Here is a 14,230-nt window from a genome sequence, read left to right on the forward strand (position 1 = left end):
ACTCTAAATAAATACGGCCATTCCAGCCCGTCAAATGCTTTTTTCAGGATCCAGAGCCACATTGACACTTGAGTCTTAGTCTTTGCATAGTGGATGATATTAAAGAACCTACTTAGGTTGTTGGCTGAATAAAGCTGCTCTGGTCTGGATTTATTAATTTTTGTAAGTATTGGCCAAGCCTGTTAGTCATGGCCTTAGAAATCAATTTGTAATCTGAGTTTAGTAATGAAATGGGTTGAAATGAAGAGCATTTTAATGGTTCTTTTTTTTTTGAATCACAGTAATTATGGCATTAGAAAATGATTCAAGTAGAATTTGGGTTTTAGATGCTAAGTTAATTACATCCATGATGAGGGGTATAAGTAGATACTTAAATGCTGACGTTAAACCGTCCCCCCCGGTGAATTATTGAGTGTAATGAGCCCAGGGCTTTTTCAATTTCTTCTGAAGTAAGGGGGAGGTCCAAATTTGCTTGATCTTCTTGGTCAAGTTTGGATAGTTCAACTGTGGATAAGAAGTCATCAATCTTAGTCAGGTCTTCTGTGAACTCTGATTTATATAGGTTTGTATAAAACTGTTTAAATGTGTTATTGATTTCTGTAAAACTGAGCCCATTTCAGTATGAATTGAATTTATTGTTATCAAACACTCCTCTGCTCTCAATTGCCAGGACAAGACCTTATGTGCTTTTTCTCCCAGTTCATAATATATTTGTTTAGTTCTTAGAATGTTTTTTTTTTCAATTTTATAAGTGTGCAGTGTATTGTACTTGTGTTTTTTTTTGGTTTACAAGCATTTTATATGTTTCTTTGGAACTAGACTGTTGAAACTCCTTTTCCAATTACAGAATTTCTGTTTCCAGTTCTTCTATGTCTGCCATGCATTTCTTCTTAATACCTTTTGCATACGAGATTATCTGTCCCCTAAGGTAGGATTTTAATGTGTCCAATAGAATAAAACTACTGGGAGCAGAGGGACAGTTTATCTCACAGAACAACTTTATCTGATCCCTAATGAATTTGCAAAATCCTGGTTTTTGGAATAGGGTAGGATTCAGACACCATCTGTATGAGTTAGTTGATTTTTCTGGCATCAAAATAGAGAGAATAGGAGGTGAATGATCCGACAAGGTTCTAGATAGGAATTCAAATTTTAATGTTTTGTGAATTAACTGTGTTCATAACAAAAAAAGGTCATGAGGTACGGAATATAAGGAGTACAGGTACACAATCCTTTATCCCCTTCCAGTCGCGCTGCCATTAGCCCCCCGCCCAACTTGCGCTGCCAGTCTTCCCCCCTCTCCCATCTGACTTGTGCTGCTGTCTCACTCCCCACTTGCCGGTTTTTGGAGCTTTCCAGATTTTAGATATCAAGATAAAGGACTGAGTACCTGTAGTTTCTGGCTCAAGGGTGTGTTTGCCTTCACACATCTGTCAAATTTAAACGTTTCATAAAAGCCAAGGTGGTTTTGACTGCTTTTTATTTTGGATACTATTTGTGTTGATTTGTCCAGAATAGGATCCAAACAAAAATTGAAGTCACCCCCTACAAGTACATTTTGTTTTCCCCTGAAACCTTAAGGAAAATATCATGAAGAAAGCATTCATCATCATAGTTAGGTGTGTATAGGTTTAAAAGTGTCCAGGACTCGGAGTAAAACTGACAATTAACTAATACATATTGGCCTGATGGGTCAACAATAGTTTTTTCAATTGTTATTGCCGTGTTTTTGTTTATCAAGATGGCTACTCCCCCCCGCCCCCCCGGCTTTGGAATTAAAAAATGACAATATTACATGACCTAGCCATCTTCTCCTTATTTCTTATGTTCCTATGTAGTAAGGTGGGTTTCTTGTATAAAGGCAGTATCAGTTTTTATTTTTTTTCGGTGTGCTAAGGTTCATTCCCCTTTTAACCATTCCATTCAGCCCATTCACATTAAAGCTAATAAATTTCACTTCCTTATTCATTAATAACAATCACATAAAATCTCCCTACAAGTAAAAACATATCTCCTTCGACAGAGTAGCAAAAGATCTGATAAGGCACTGACGGTTGAACAATTTAAAAATAAAAAGCCCTCCCTCCCCCTCCCAATGCCAACCTCTGAACATTTGGTATTACTTTCCCCATTAGGCAGGGATGTGCATCCTGCACTCACTAAGTACAGCATATCTAACTAACTCTTAAACATTTTGCCTAGCCCAGGGCTACTATCTAAAAAATATAAACTATTACGCAAGATTATTCAATTTTGAATACAACAATAGGTTTTAAAAAAAAACGCTCAACTGAGAAACAATTACTGTGAAAATCAGTTGGCATAAAAAAACAGTCAGTTTAAATTGGAACTCGTCTATCTATTGTAGGTTGAAAAAGTAACTACAGTTTAAGGCACATATTCTCAGTAGTTCATGAGGACCACGAGTGCCTATCCAATTTTTTACCACCTGCTCTCACTCGCCATTTTATTCTCCTCCTGGCCAATTATGCAAGAATGTCATTGCTTTCTGGGCACCTCACATCCTCCTATATCCGCTGCATCACGTGACCCCCTCCCCTTTGTATTCTTGAGGAAATTCTTGTGATTATTGTAAAAATCCCAAATCTATCAAATTTTGACATGCTGCTTTTTCTACCTTCAAATGCATTGGTTACCTCAGAGTTAATTTCAAGGGGGCATGGCAAGATGGCGTAGAAGAAAGACATGTATTCCACCTTTCCCGAGCTGGATTACTTACATAAAAGTGGTTAAAAATAATATTTACAGTTGTTGAAATAACAGTGATTTATTATGGCAACGAATGTGAAAAAATCTAAACCTCAACTTCAGAAAAAATTACCATACAAAAGTGCAGAAGAACTGAGGCCTACCTGTATAGCTGTATCCACAGAATCGTCGTTGGGAGCCTCCAAGCCACAGAGGACTCCAGCCCATTCGAGTTTGACCTCGGTGCCGATCCTGCCTCCGCAAGATGACGCCGACACTTGGTGAGTTTGGTCGTTGCCGACCCACGTTCATGTGAAGCCGTGTGCGTGGGCAGCATGGCCGACAAGGGGACCCTTGAACCTGTGACCTTGCTGGGCATCCAGCGGCTTTGCCTGGCTTGTGTGGGGCATCCCGGGTCTGAGAATTGCTGGACAAAGTATGGGCTGTGGGGGGAGTCCGAACGCCGATGTCCCGAAGAGGTCGGAGTGCCGGTATCAGGTGTCCAGACCTGCAGCTGTTCAGCTAAAGGATTTATGATGACTGAGGAAGAAGAGGAACTTACCTTATTGGAATTTGTCCAGGAGGAGCCTGTAGTTAAAGGAGGTAGACCTCAAAAAGTGGAGGTGGAATCTGGAATGCATTCAGTGTTCACTGTTTTGGAAGGGATTGTTTGTCAATTGGACAATATGTCAAAACAAATATCAACTCAGATGAATCAAGGATTTATGGAGATGAAAATAAAAATGAATACCTTGTGTGATGAAATGTCAACTATGAAATAGGATATTACTGCAGTTATGAGTGATATTAATAGATGTATAAAATCAGTCGATACTGTGCAAGGTAATTTTAAGAAAATTGAAATAGCCATTTCTGAGTGTCAAAATCAGGTGGAACGTAATAGAGAAAAAATTGAAAAATTGGAAAGTTCTTTTGTAGATTGGGGGATTCAAAGAAGAGACTTATTGAAGAAGATTGATTCGTTGGAAAATCAAAGCCGAAGGAATAATGTGAAAATAGTTGGTCTTCCAGAAGACATTGAAGGTTCCGATCCTATAAAAAATTTTAAGCATTGGATCCCAGAGGTGCTGGGTAAAGAGCTTTTTCCTGAAGGCTTGAAATTGGATCGGGCTCATAGAGCTCTGAGAAGAAAATCACTTCCAGGACAAACACCGAGGGCAGTTTTGGTTCGTTGTTTAAAATACCAAGACAGAGAAATGATTCTACGTATGGCAGTATAGAAAGCACGGCAGAGTCAGTCTCCATTAATGGTTCAAAATAACAGAGTGTTTTTAATGCCAATTTTAGCCAAGAGGTTATTAGAAGATGACGAGAATTTAATACGGCGAAAGATGTTTTGTGGCGAAAGGGCTACAAGTTTGCTTTTCGTTATCCTGCAATTTTGAAGGTTTTTAACGGAAATTTTCAATCTCAATTCTTTGAGAATGATCATGATGCTTTGGTTTTTGCTAATTCTTTGTCGGAACTGCGAAGAAATGGGCATTTTCCCCCATTGTCTCCTAAGAGGAGGGAAAATGGAAATGGGTATGGAAAGAATGGAAAGAAAGAAGAGTTGACACAAGTCTTCTTGATGTTGAAGATCCGGAGCAGTCGTTGGGTTTGGAATCATTGGGTTGAATATATGGACTATATTTGATTATGTTTAATTAAACAATGAATATGTATCTGGCTGGGGGGGGGGTGGATGACATTGAAAACTTTGATAGTCATCTGCCACTAGTGGGTTTACCACACCCAGATTTTTAGGGTATTACTACCTTTGGGTGGTTTTTTTTTGTGTTTTTTTTAATTGTTTTTTTTTGAGGGATTTTTTTCTTTTTTTTTGAAGAATTATATTAATTATTTTATAGTGTGTAAATATATTATTAGTAATTAAAAAGATGTCTAAATTGAATTTTGCAACTTTTAATGTTCAGGGATTAGATAATCCAATTAAGAGAAAGAGAATATTGGCTTATATAAAAAAAAAGAAAATTGACATTGCTTTTTTACAAGAAACACATCTGACTGAAAAAGAACATTTGAAATTGAAAAGAGATTGGGTTGATCATGTTTTTTCTTCTTCTTTTAATTCTAAGGCAAGAGGAGTAGTGATTTTGATTCATAAAAATTTACCAATTGAATTGGAATCTGCAGAGGGGTATGCTGGCAGAGTGAACTGTAAAATTTTTGCTGAATCTTGGACTTTGCTGAATCTTTATGCCCCTAATATAGACAATGAGTGGTTTAATTCAGAAGCTTTTTTACTGTTAACTCAAGCTAATTAAAATGTCTTAGTTGGTGGTGATTTTAATTGTATTCTGGACCCTTTAATGGACAGAAATCTAAAAAGTATAAGGAAATCAAAGATGGCAACACAAATTAATGTGTTAATGAAAGATTTAAATTTGGTGGATATTTGGAAAAAAATGTTAATCATACAGAGAAAGATTTTTCTTTTTACTCTTCATGACATGATTCGTTTTCTAGAATTGATTTATTTTTGGTATCAGCACATTTACAAGGTAGAGTATTATGAGCTGAATATAAAAGTAGAGTTATATCAGATCATTCATTATTACATTTTTCTTGTGAAAGTTCGGAGGTAGTACGTCTATTGTTTAGATGGAGGTTTAACGTAATGTTATTGAAAAAAAACAGAGTTTGTTACTTTTGTTAAAGAGAATATCTCTTTATTTTTGACTGAGAATGTTAATTCTGTGGATAGTGATTTTGTAATACGGGACGCTTTAAAAGCTTATTTGAGGGGGCATATTATTAGTTATTCTACGAAAGTTAAGAAACAATATATGGCAGAAAGTTTAGAGTTAGAAAATCAGATTGCTGAGTTAGAGAAAGATTTTCAGAAAGGTGTAACGGAAGATAAAAAAAGCTGCATTAGCGAGGTTGAAATTACGTTATAATACTTTACAAACATATCAGTTTGAGCACTTAATTAATCAATCTAAACAATGTTATTATGGGAATTATGTTCAGGAATTGGAATTTTCATTTACGGATTTTGAAATTAAGGAAGCTATTCAGGAAATGCCTAATGGGAAGTCCCCAGGGGATGATGGATTCCCTGTGGAATTTTATAAACTTTTTTATGATGATTTCTCTAATGTATTTGGAGAAGTGTTGAATCAAGTTACTGAAGATCAGAAGTTACCAGAATTATGTTCAAGTGCTTTAATAATTGTATTCCAAAAAAAGATAGAGATCCATTAAAATTGTCTTCATATAGACCTATTTCTTTATTAAATGTAGATTATAAATTTATAGCAAAAATATTAGCTAATAGACTTGCTAAATATTTACCCAAATTGGTACATATTGATCAAACAGGTTTCATTAAGAATAGAAATGCATCAGACAATATATTTTGATTAATTACTTTGGTCAACGCATACTGAGAGGAACCTAACCACATTAGATGCAGAAAAAGGTTTTGATAGGGTTGAGTGGCATTTTTTATTTAAAGTTTTAGAGAAATTTAAATTCGGCCCTTTTTTTATTGGTTGGGTTAAGGCTTTATATACGAACCCGATTGCTAGGGTAGTGACAAATGAACAGATTTCTTTACCATTTAAATTGATTTGTTCAACTCAGCAGGGCTGCCCATTGTCACCAGCCTTATTTGCATTGGCTATTGAACCGTTAGCTCAGGCTATTAGACAAAATGAAGAAATTAGAGGGATGAGGGTTAAGAATGAAGAATATAAAATTAACTTATTTGCGGACGATGTGTTGATATACTTGACGAAACCGGAACTATCGTTGAAACAATTGCAAGAGTGTTTGTCGAAATTTGGAGAATTATCAGGATATAAAGTTAATTGAGATAAAAGTGAAATTTTACCAGATGGAGTGGGAGATTATTCTGAATTTAAAACTATTACAAAATTAAGGTGGACAAGTAAAATTAAATATTTAGGTGTGTTTATGGATACTAATTATCAATCATTATATAAATTAAATTATGTGCCTATATTAAGACGGATTAAAGCAGATTTTATTAAGTGGAATGATCTTCCATTAACTTTGATTGGTTGGGTTAATTGTATTAAAATGAATATTTTTCCTCGAATTCAATATTTATTTCAGTCAATACCTTGTTTACTTCCAAAGGGTTTTTTTAAAGATTTGAATAAAGCAGTGCGAGAGTTTTTACGGAAAGGTAAATTAGCTCAAGTGGCGTTGCATAGACTTACATGGAAGTATGCATTGGGCGGACTACAGTTACCACATTTTCAAAATTATTATGAAGCGGCCCAGTTGAAGTTTGTTAGTAGATTGATGGATTTAGATCAGCCTCCGAGCTGGGCTAAGGTGGAGATGGTGTGTATTTCTAGTGTTGAAATACATGAATTTATATTTTGTTGGAATTTGATTTTATTACAGCATGCCGATATTGAAACATTTGTTAAAGATTTGGATTAAAAAATACAGGGTGTTAGGGTCAAAGGATAAATTATCAATTCTAACTCCATTGTATAATAATCAGCTTATTCCTTTTTCAATGTTTAATAATCATTTAAAGATTTGGGACACTAAAGGTATAAAGACAATACAAGATTGTTTTGAAGGGGGGCAATTTCTTTCTTTTAATCAATTGAGAGAAAGATTTGATATACCTGTAAATTCTTTGTGTATTATCAACTCAGAGCTATGATAAAAGATAATTATGGTAGTGAGATGATTTTACCGACTTTGTCGAAATTTTAATCTTTGATTTCCTCTATACTGAAAAAGGGTTATATTTCAGTCATGTATAATTTGTTACAAGATAGTATGGATAAGTCAGATTGGGAGAAATCTAAACTTAAATGGGAGAGTGATTTAGTATTTATTTTTCCCGAAGATGATTGGGCGACTATGTGTCAAGACAATGTAATTAAATTGACTAATGTAAGATATGGAATGGTTAATTATAATTTTTTACATCAATTATATTTGACCCCAGAAAAGCTAAAAAAAAAGGTTTAGTAATTCGGATTCTTGTTTTAGACGTGGCTCATGTATTGGAACTTGTCTACATGCCGTTTGGACTTGCGTTAAAGTTCAATCATTTTGGCAAGGAATTAAAGTAGTTTTGGAAAAATTATATGATTTTATACTACCATTAGATCCAACGATTTTTTTGGGGGAAATTTGTATTCGTTAAGGGGAATGGGATTGGACAAAATTCAAATTGCTTTTGTACGTTTGGTGTTATCAGTAGCGCGTAAATGTGTTGCTAATACTTGGAAAGATGATACTGAGATTAATATATTACACTGGTACAATAAATTGAACGTATGTATTGTCATGGAAAAAATTACCAATAATTTACATGATAATTATTCTTCTTTTGTTAGCAAGTGGTCTCCGTATTTAAAATATATGCATTTACATATACTTTGAAATGTTATTAACATTTATATTTTCTTTTAATATATATATTTAAAATCTATATTTTTTTGTTGCTCCCCTTAAGGGAGCTGGCTGAAGGGGTGGGGTGGGTTTTTTTTTGGATTTTTTTTGTTATTTGTTTTGTTTTGCTTTTTTTAATATATATCTTTGTAAAATCTTTTTTTGATTATTACTCTACTGTATGTCATGTTTTTTATATCTTTTAAATAAAGTTTGAAAAAAAGTTAATTTCAACAGCTTCTTTGTTCTGGCAGCTGACATTGGACTACCTCAGGGGTGAAGCATGTTGACTGGAGCAGGATCCCCTTTGTTTCAAGGGCAACTTAAAACTGTGGAGTTTCTTTACTTGAATTATATACAAGGCTGAAAATGAATGTGCAAAAATACATTATAAAGTCACTGGTGCTTTGAAACTTCAGTATGGTTAAGATGCCAAGGAAACTCACTGAAGCAACTTCCCTAGAGCAATTGGATGCAGAAAATATCTAATTCAGAAAATTACTTTAAAATTCAGTATATTTCCATCATCTTAGTTATACATCACTCCTCATCTTCCATAAAACAGAAGACTTACCATTGTATTCAAAATCATTATTCCTTTAATAAATTGCAGCTTTGTAAATTACAAGACCTGAGCATGCATTTTTAAAATTGGTAACATAACACTCAATTAGAATTTCTCTCCAAGTCAGATAATTGAGCGTGGATAATTTGGAGCAGAAGAATATTGACTAGGATATGTATTTCAGGCAAGAATTTCTGCACATTATAACTGCTTTTAACAGATCATATGGTAATTAGAGGAAAGCAAAACCATTCCAAGCAGAAAAATCCTGAATGGCTCTTTTCCGCTGTGGCATACAATCATTCCTGAAATGACTCCAAAGCCTTTGCTTCCTCCTCCACTCTAATGTACAAGTTGATAATTTCCATTTATATAGTACCTTTATCATTGTAAAATATCCCTACAGGAACATTTCAACAGAAGACAACTTAGCAGAAGAAGTTGTGGAACAGATGACTATAAGGCTTGGTCAAAGGAATAAGGTTTTTGAGGTATTCAGAAGGTGTGATAGGCAAGAGAAATAATAGACATAAGCAACATACTCTTTAAGGGGATAAAGACATAACAGTTGTTTGTAAAATGCCTTCTTTCTTTTGAAAAAGTAGCTTCCCCTTTGCTGTACTTGCTGGAGCATCCCACCCTCTTCCTAGACAGAGCAGAGACTACAGATGCTGAAATCTGAAGCAAAGAGCACTTGCTGTTGGAGGAACTCAATGGGCCAGACACCATCTTAGGAGGGAAATGAATTGTGGATGTTTCAGATTGACACTCTTCATCTTGGTGTAGAATAGAGTTCCCCAGTCTTCACCTTTGTCCAAGTCTCCACATCCAGATCATCCTTCACTACTTTTGTCAGGTCCAACGAGATCCCACCACCTGCCACTTCTTCCCCTATCTGCTTTCCATGGAGTCCACTCTCTGCCTAGTTTGGTTATCCCTTCCTACCCACCCCTTTCTGTTCCCTGGCACTTTCCCCTGCAGCTGCAGGAGATGCAATACTTGTTCCAACAGATGAATGGAGACTGAGCCAAAGAATGACAGATAAAAATTTTAATATGGTAGGTGTAATGATATGGTTTACTGTATGTACAAGCCAGAACAGGCATGGGCTGGCCCGCCTTCCTGATGACATCCTCTCCTGAACTCCTCCGTGGACTCCTCCCCTGTGACCCAGGCCATAAAGGTCGAGTCATCTCTTCCTTCCCTGCACTTCCTTAGCTTGGACCCAGGCCAGAAAGTCTTGTGTGTAATAAAGCCTATCGTTCCCCTCAGTCTTTGTCTTTGTGATTATTGGGGCAACTGGTGGTGCCCAACAGTAGGCTAAACCATGAATGGTTGGGTTTTGGGGAGTGTTGTAAAACAAAAAGACTAGAGGTTCAGGTACATAGTTCCATGAAAAGCAACTCCGGAAAACAGGATGTGAATAATGCATTTGGCATGATTGCCTTCATCGGACAAGACATTGCACACAGGGACGTCATAGTATAACTTTACGGAGTGTTAGTGAAACCGCACTTGGTTTTGGTCACCCAACTATAAAAAATATACTGAAAATCTGGAAAGGATGCAGAAAAGATTCATAAGAATGTTCTCAGGACTGGTAGGCTTGAGTTACAAGAAGAGGCTAGATAGACTGGGACTTTATTCCTTGGAGCATAAGAAACTAAGAGGGACCTGACAGAGATTTTTAAAATTATGAGGGTATTACACGTGGATTGTGGAGAAACACATGACCTCCCTGTCTGTCTGGAATATTGTGGAATGTGGTGGTCACATGTCCTCCCTGTCTGAGACTTATTCATACATCACATCACCTATCAGTCAAGGTTGGACTCCAGCCACCCATTAGTGCACACCGTGCTGTTGGCTCGTTTACATTACCTAGGGTCATTATTGGCCAGATCAGAATTGTATATAACATCAATGCATAGCACATTCTTTCTCTTTGCCTCGTGTCCAAGCCCCGGACATCACTCCATGCCAGGTTGCTACTGTGGACATTGCTGGAAGTGTCGCGGGTAAGGTGTGCACTACACTTAGGATGAACCATAGTACTGCGATAGGTCAGTGCTCGCAGGGAGCCACACCCCCACTGGTACAGGGAACTGGGAGTGTGTGCAAAAGTCCCTGTCTGTAGAGGGTGTACACATGTGTGAGCTGTAGAGTACAGGCGGCCACTGGTATCAGAGTCCAACTTAAGTTCAATGTGAATGTCTATCTACTGTAGTTGTTTAGTAATATGGTGTGATAGTACAGATCTATCACCAATGTACATAGTGTATATAGTTACTGTATCTAGACTGTGCTTACAGCGATTGGCTGAGAGCTAAGCCACACCTATTGTCTGGGCCTTAAAGGGTTGTGTCCCTAGCCAGGTCGGATCATTCCGGACTGGTCGGCCACCTGTGAAGAGCTCCGGTCTTTTGCTAATAAAAGCCTTGGTTTGGATCAACAAGTCTTTGGTTCTTTCGACGAGCTCTACAATTTTATTAGCAAAAGACCGGAGCTCTTCACAGGTGGCCGACCAGTCCGGAATGATCCGACCTGGCTAGGGACACAACCCTTTAAGGCCCAGACAATAGGTGTTGCTTAGCTCTCAGCCAATCGCTGTAAGCACAGTCTAGATACAGTAACTATATACACTATGTACATTGGTGATAGATTCTTTCGACGAGCTCTACATATGGTATTGGGTATCATTTGACATTCGCCCGTTTGTTTCCTGTGTGTTCTTTAAAGTTACCTATAATTGTAACACTTGTGTCGAGACTCATCTCTCTGTGAACCCACTGAACCTGATACTCTTCCAAACACAACAGAGGGATCTCGATAAGGAAAATAGTCATCAACCTTTTTCCCCAAAGTCGGTGAATCTAAAACTATAGGGGATAGATTTAAGGTGAGAGGGCCCCTCTTGTCAGAAGGTGGTGGATATATTGAACAAGCTGCCAGAGGAAGCAGTGGAAGGGGAAACAATAGTATCTGAAAGGCATTTTGACAGATACACAGATAGGAAAAGTTTAGATATGGGCTAAATATAAGCAAATGGGACTAACTTGATATGAATGGATGTTGGATTGAAGGGACTGTAAAAATAGACGCTCATTATTCCCCTACTCTCACACTTAGCACTAGTTTCCTCGCAGGGCTGTGTGGTGAGCCTAATGTTGTATTCTCTTTACACCTATGACTATGCCTTCGAGCATTTCTCTAATACCATCATAAAATTTACGGATGACATGATTGTGGTTGGGCTCATTTCAAGGGTGATGAATCAGTCTATAGGGACAAAGTCCACTGATTGTCAGTGTGGTGCTCAGAAAACAATCTGGTATTGAATTCTTTGAAGACGAAAGAGCTCGTAATGGATTTTAGGAGGAATGGTAAGGGGGCTGTGTGGAAAGGGTTACGACTTTCAAGTTTCTGGGAACTTATTTGGCTGAGGATCGTTCTTGGACTATTAATACCAACACTGTAGTCAAGAAGAATCATCAACGTCTCAATTTCCTGAGAATCCTTCAGAAAATTAATCTCCAGGAGAAGTTATTAATGTCCATTGCTGCTTTATTGAAAGTGTGTTGACTTAATGCATTCCAGTATGGTTTCCCAGCTGTACAGCAGCAGATAAGAGGGATCTTCAGAGGGTTATCAATACAGCCCAGAAGACCATGGAGCTTTCCTTGTCCCCTTTGGAGGATTTATTTTGATCTCGCTGCATCGGGAAGGCAGCTAATATTTTTAAGGATTCTATTCACCCGGGCTATTATCTGTTTGACTTATTGCCCTTGGGTAATAAATTTCTATCTCAGAGCCATCCGAGAATTAAACTCCGCCATTCAGTGCATTTGTATTTTGTATTGGTTTTTTTATCTTGCTTTTACCTTTTTTTATATGCTCTTGTATGTTTTATGGTACCACGGTTGCGCTTTTTAATTTTGTTGTGTTTTCTTATACGACGACAATAAAATACTTACTTACTTAATTCTGTGCTGGAAAAGTTCATGTTTCCATATCCTCTCTTCCACCATCCAGAGACAAAAAAGCCCTTCCAAGGAAGGCAGAGATTGACAGACACCTCCTCAACCTTGTCTTTTGCAATCAGATACATATTGCCCTCACAATTTCTTTCAGCATTTCAAAGGGACCATTTCCTTCCTGACTTCCTTGTCTGCTCGTTTGTCCACTCATACCATTCACCAACTTCTTGTTCCCACTCGATCACAGATATTCCCTTGATCCCATCCATCCTGCTATCTTCTCTGCAATTTAAAAAATACCTGTTTTCCATCTCTTTCCAAGTTCTGACAATGGGACTCTGACATGAAATATAATTTAGTTTCTCTTTCCACAAATGCTACCTAAACACTCATTTCTAATGTTTTCTGTTTTAACTTCAAGTCTGAATTGGTTTCAGACTTTAGAATTATTGTCAGAGAACATACTTGCCATCACATACAACTCTGAAATTCTTCTTCCTGTGGGCAAGGCAGAATTACCATTTATTGGAAGTAAAAAGTAAACTGACTCAATGTACACATGTAAACAAATAAAGAAATAAAAACAAACTGACTGCAATTCACGGAGAGAAAAAAAATCAATAAAGTGCAAAAGTAAGAGTCTTTAAATAAGTCCCTGATTCAGTTGTTCTGGGGGAGTTTGATGGTGGAGAGGTAGCAGCTGTTCCTGAACATGGTGGTGTGAGTCTTGTGGCTGCTATATCTTTTTCCTGAAGGTAGTAGCGAGAACAGAGTGTGTGCTGGGTGTTGTGGATCCTTCGTGATTGCTGCTCCTCTCAATGCCAGCTTTCCCAGGTAATGTTTGCGGTGGGAAGATTTTTACCTGTGATGTCCTGGAATGTGTCTACTACCATGATGCAGCCGGACAGCACACTTTCCACCACCCTTCTATGATCACTGTGGGATCAGAGATGGAGAGGGTGAGCAAATTTAAGTTCTTGAGAGTTAACTATCTTGGAGGATCTTTCCTGGATTGAACACACTACTAATATTGTGAAGAAAGCATTTATTTCCTCAGGAGTTTGCAGAGGTTTGGTATGACATCAGTAACCCTGGCAAATTACTACAGATGTGTGGTGGAAAGTGTGCTGTCTGGCTGCATCATGGTCTGGCATGGGAATACCAATACCCCTGAGTGTAAAGCCCTCCAAAAGGTAGTGGATACCGCCCTGGATATCACAGGCAAAACCCTCCCCACTATCTAGAACATCTACAAGGAATGCAGCTGTCAGAGAGTAGCAGCAATCATCAAGGATCCACATCATTCTGCACATGCTCTGTTCTTGCTGCTACCGTCAGAAAAGAGGTGTAAGTGGTACAAGAGTTGTACCAGCAGGTTCAGGAACAGCTGCTACCCTTCCACCATCAGACTCCTCAATGACAAACTCCATCAGGGGCTCAGTTTATACTTGTCTACTACATTGTTTTTAAAAAAAATTTCTGGATTGCACAGTCGGTTTGTTTACATTCATTATCTGTTTACTGTTCTTAATTTGTTTACATGTGTACGCTGTGTACAGTTTTT

General features: G+C 37.5%; 1 protein-coding gene across 6 annotated transcripts in view; it reads right to left on the minus strand.

The window, feature by feature from the left end:
* Positions 1 to 14,230, minus strand: part of tango2 (transport and golgi organization 2 homolog (Drosophila)) — a 261,525-nt gene that overhangs the window by 62,608 nt on the left and 184,687 nt on the right. The window lies entirely within an intron of this gene.

Source organism: Narcine bancroftii, chromosome 4, assembly GCF_036971445.1.
Source record: "Narcine bancroftii isolate sNarBan1 chromosome 4, sNarBan1.hap1, whole genome shotgun sequence".
NCBI lineage: Eukaryota > Metazoa > Chordata > Chondrichthyes > Torpediniformes > Narcinidae > Narcine > Narcine bancroftii.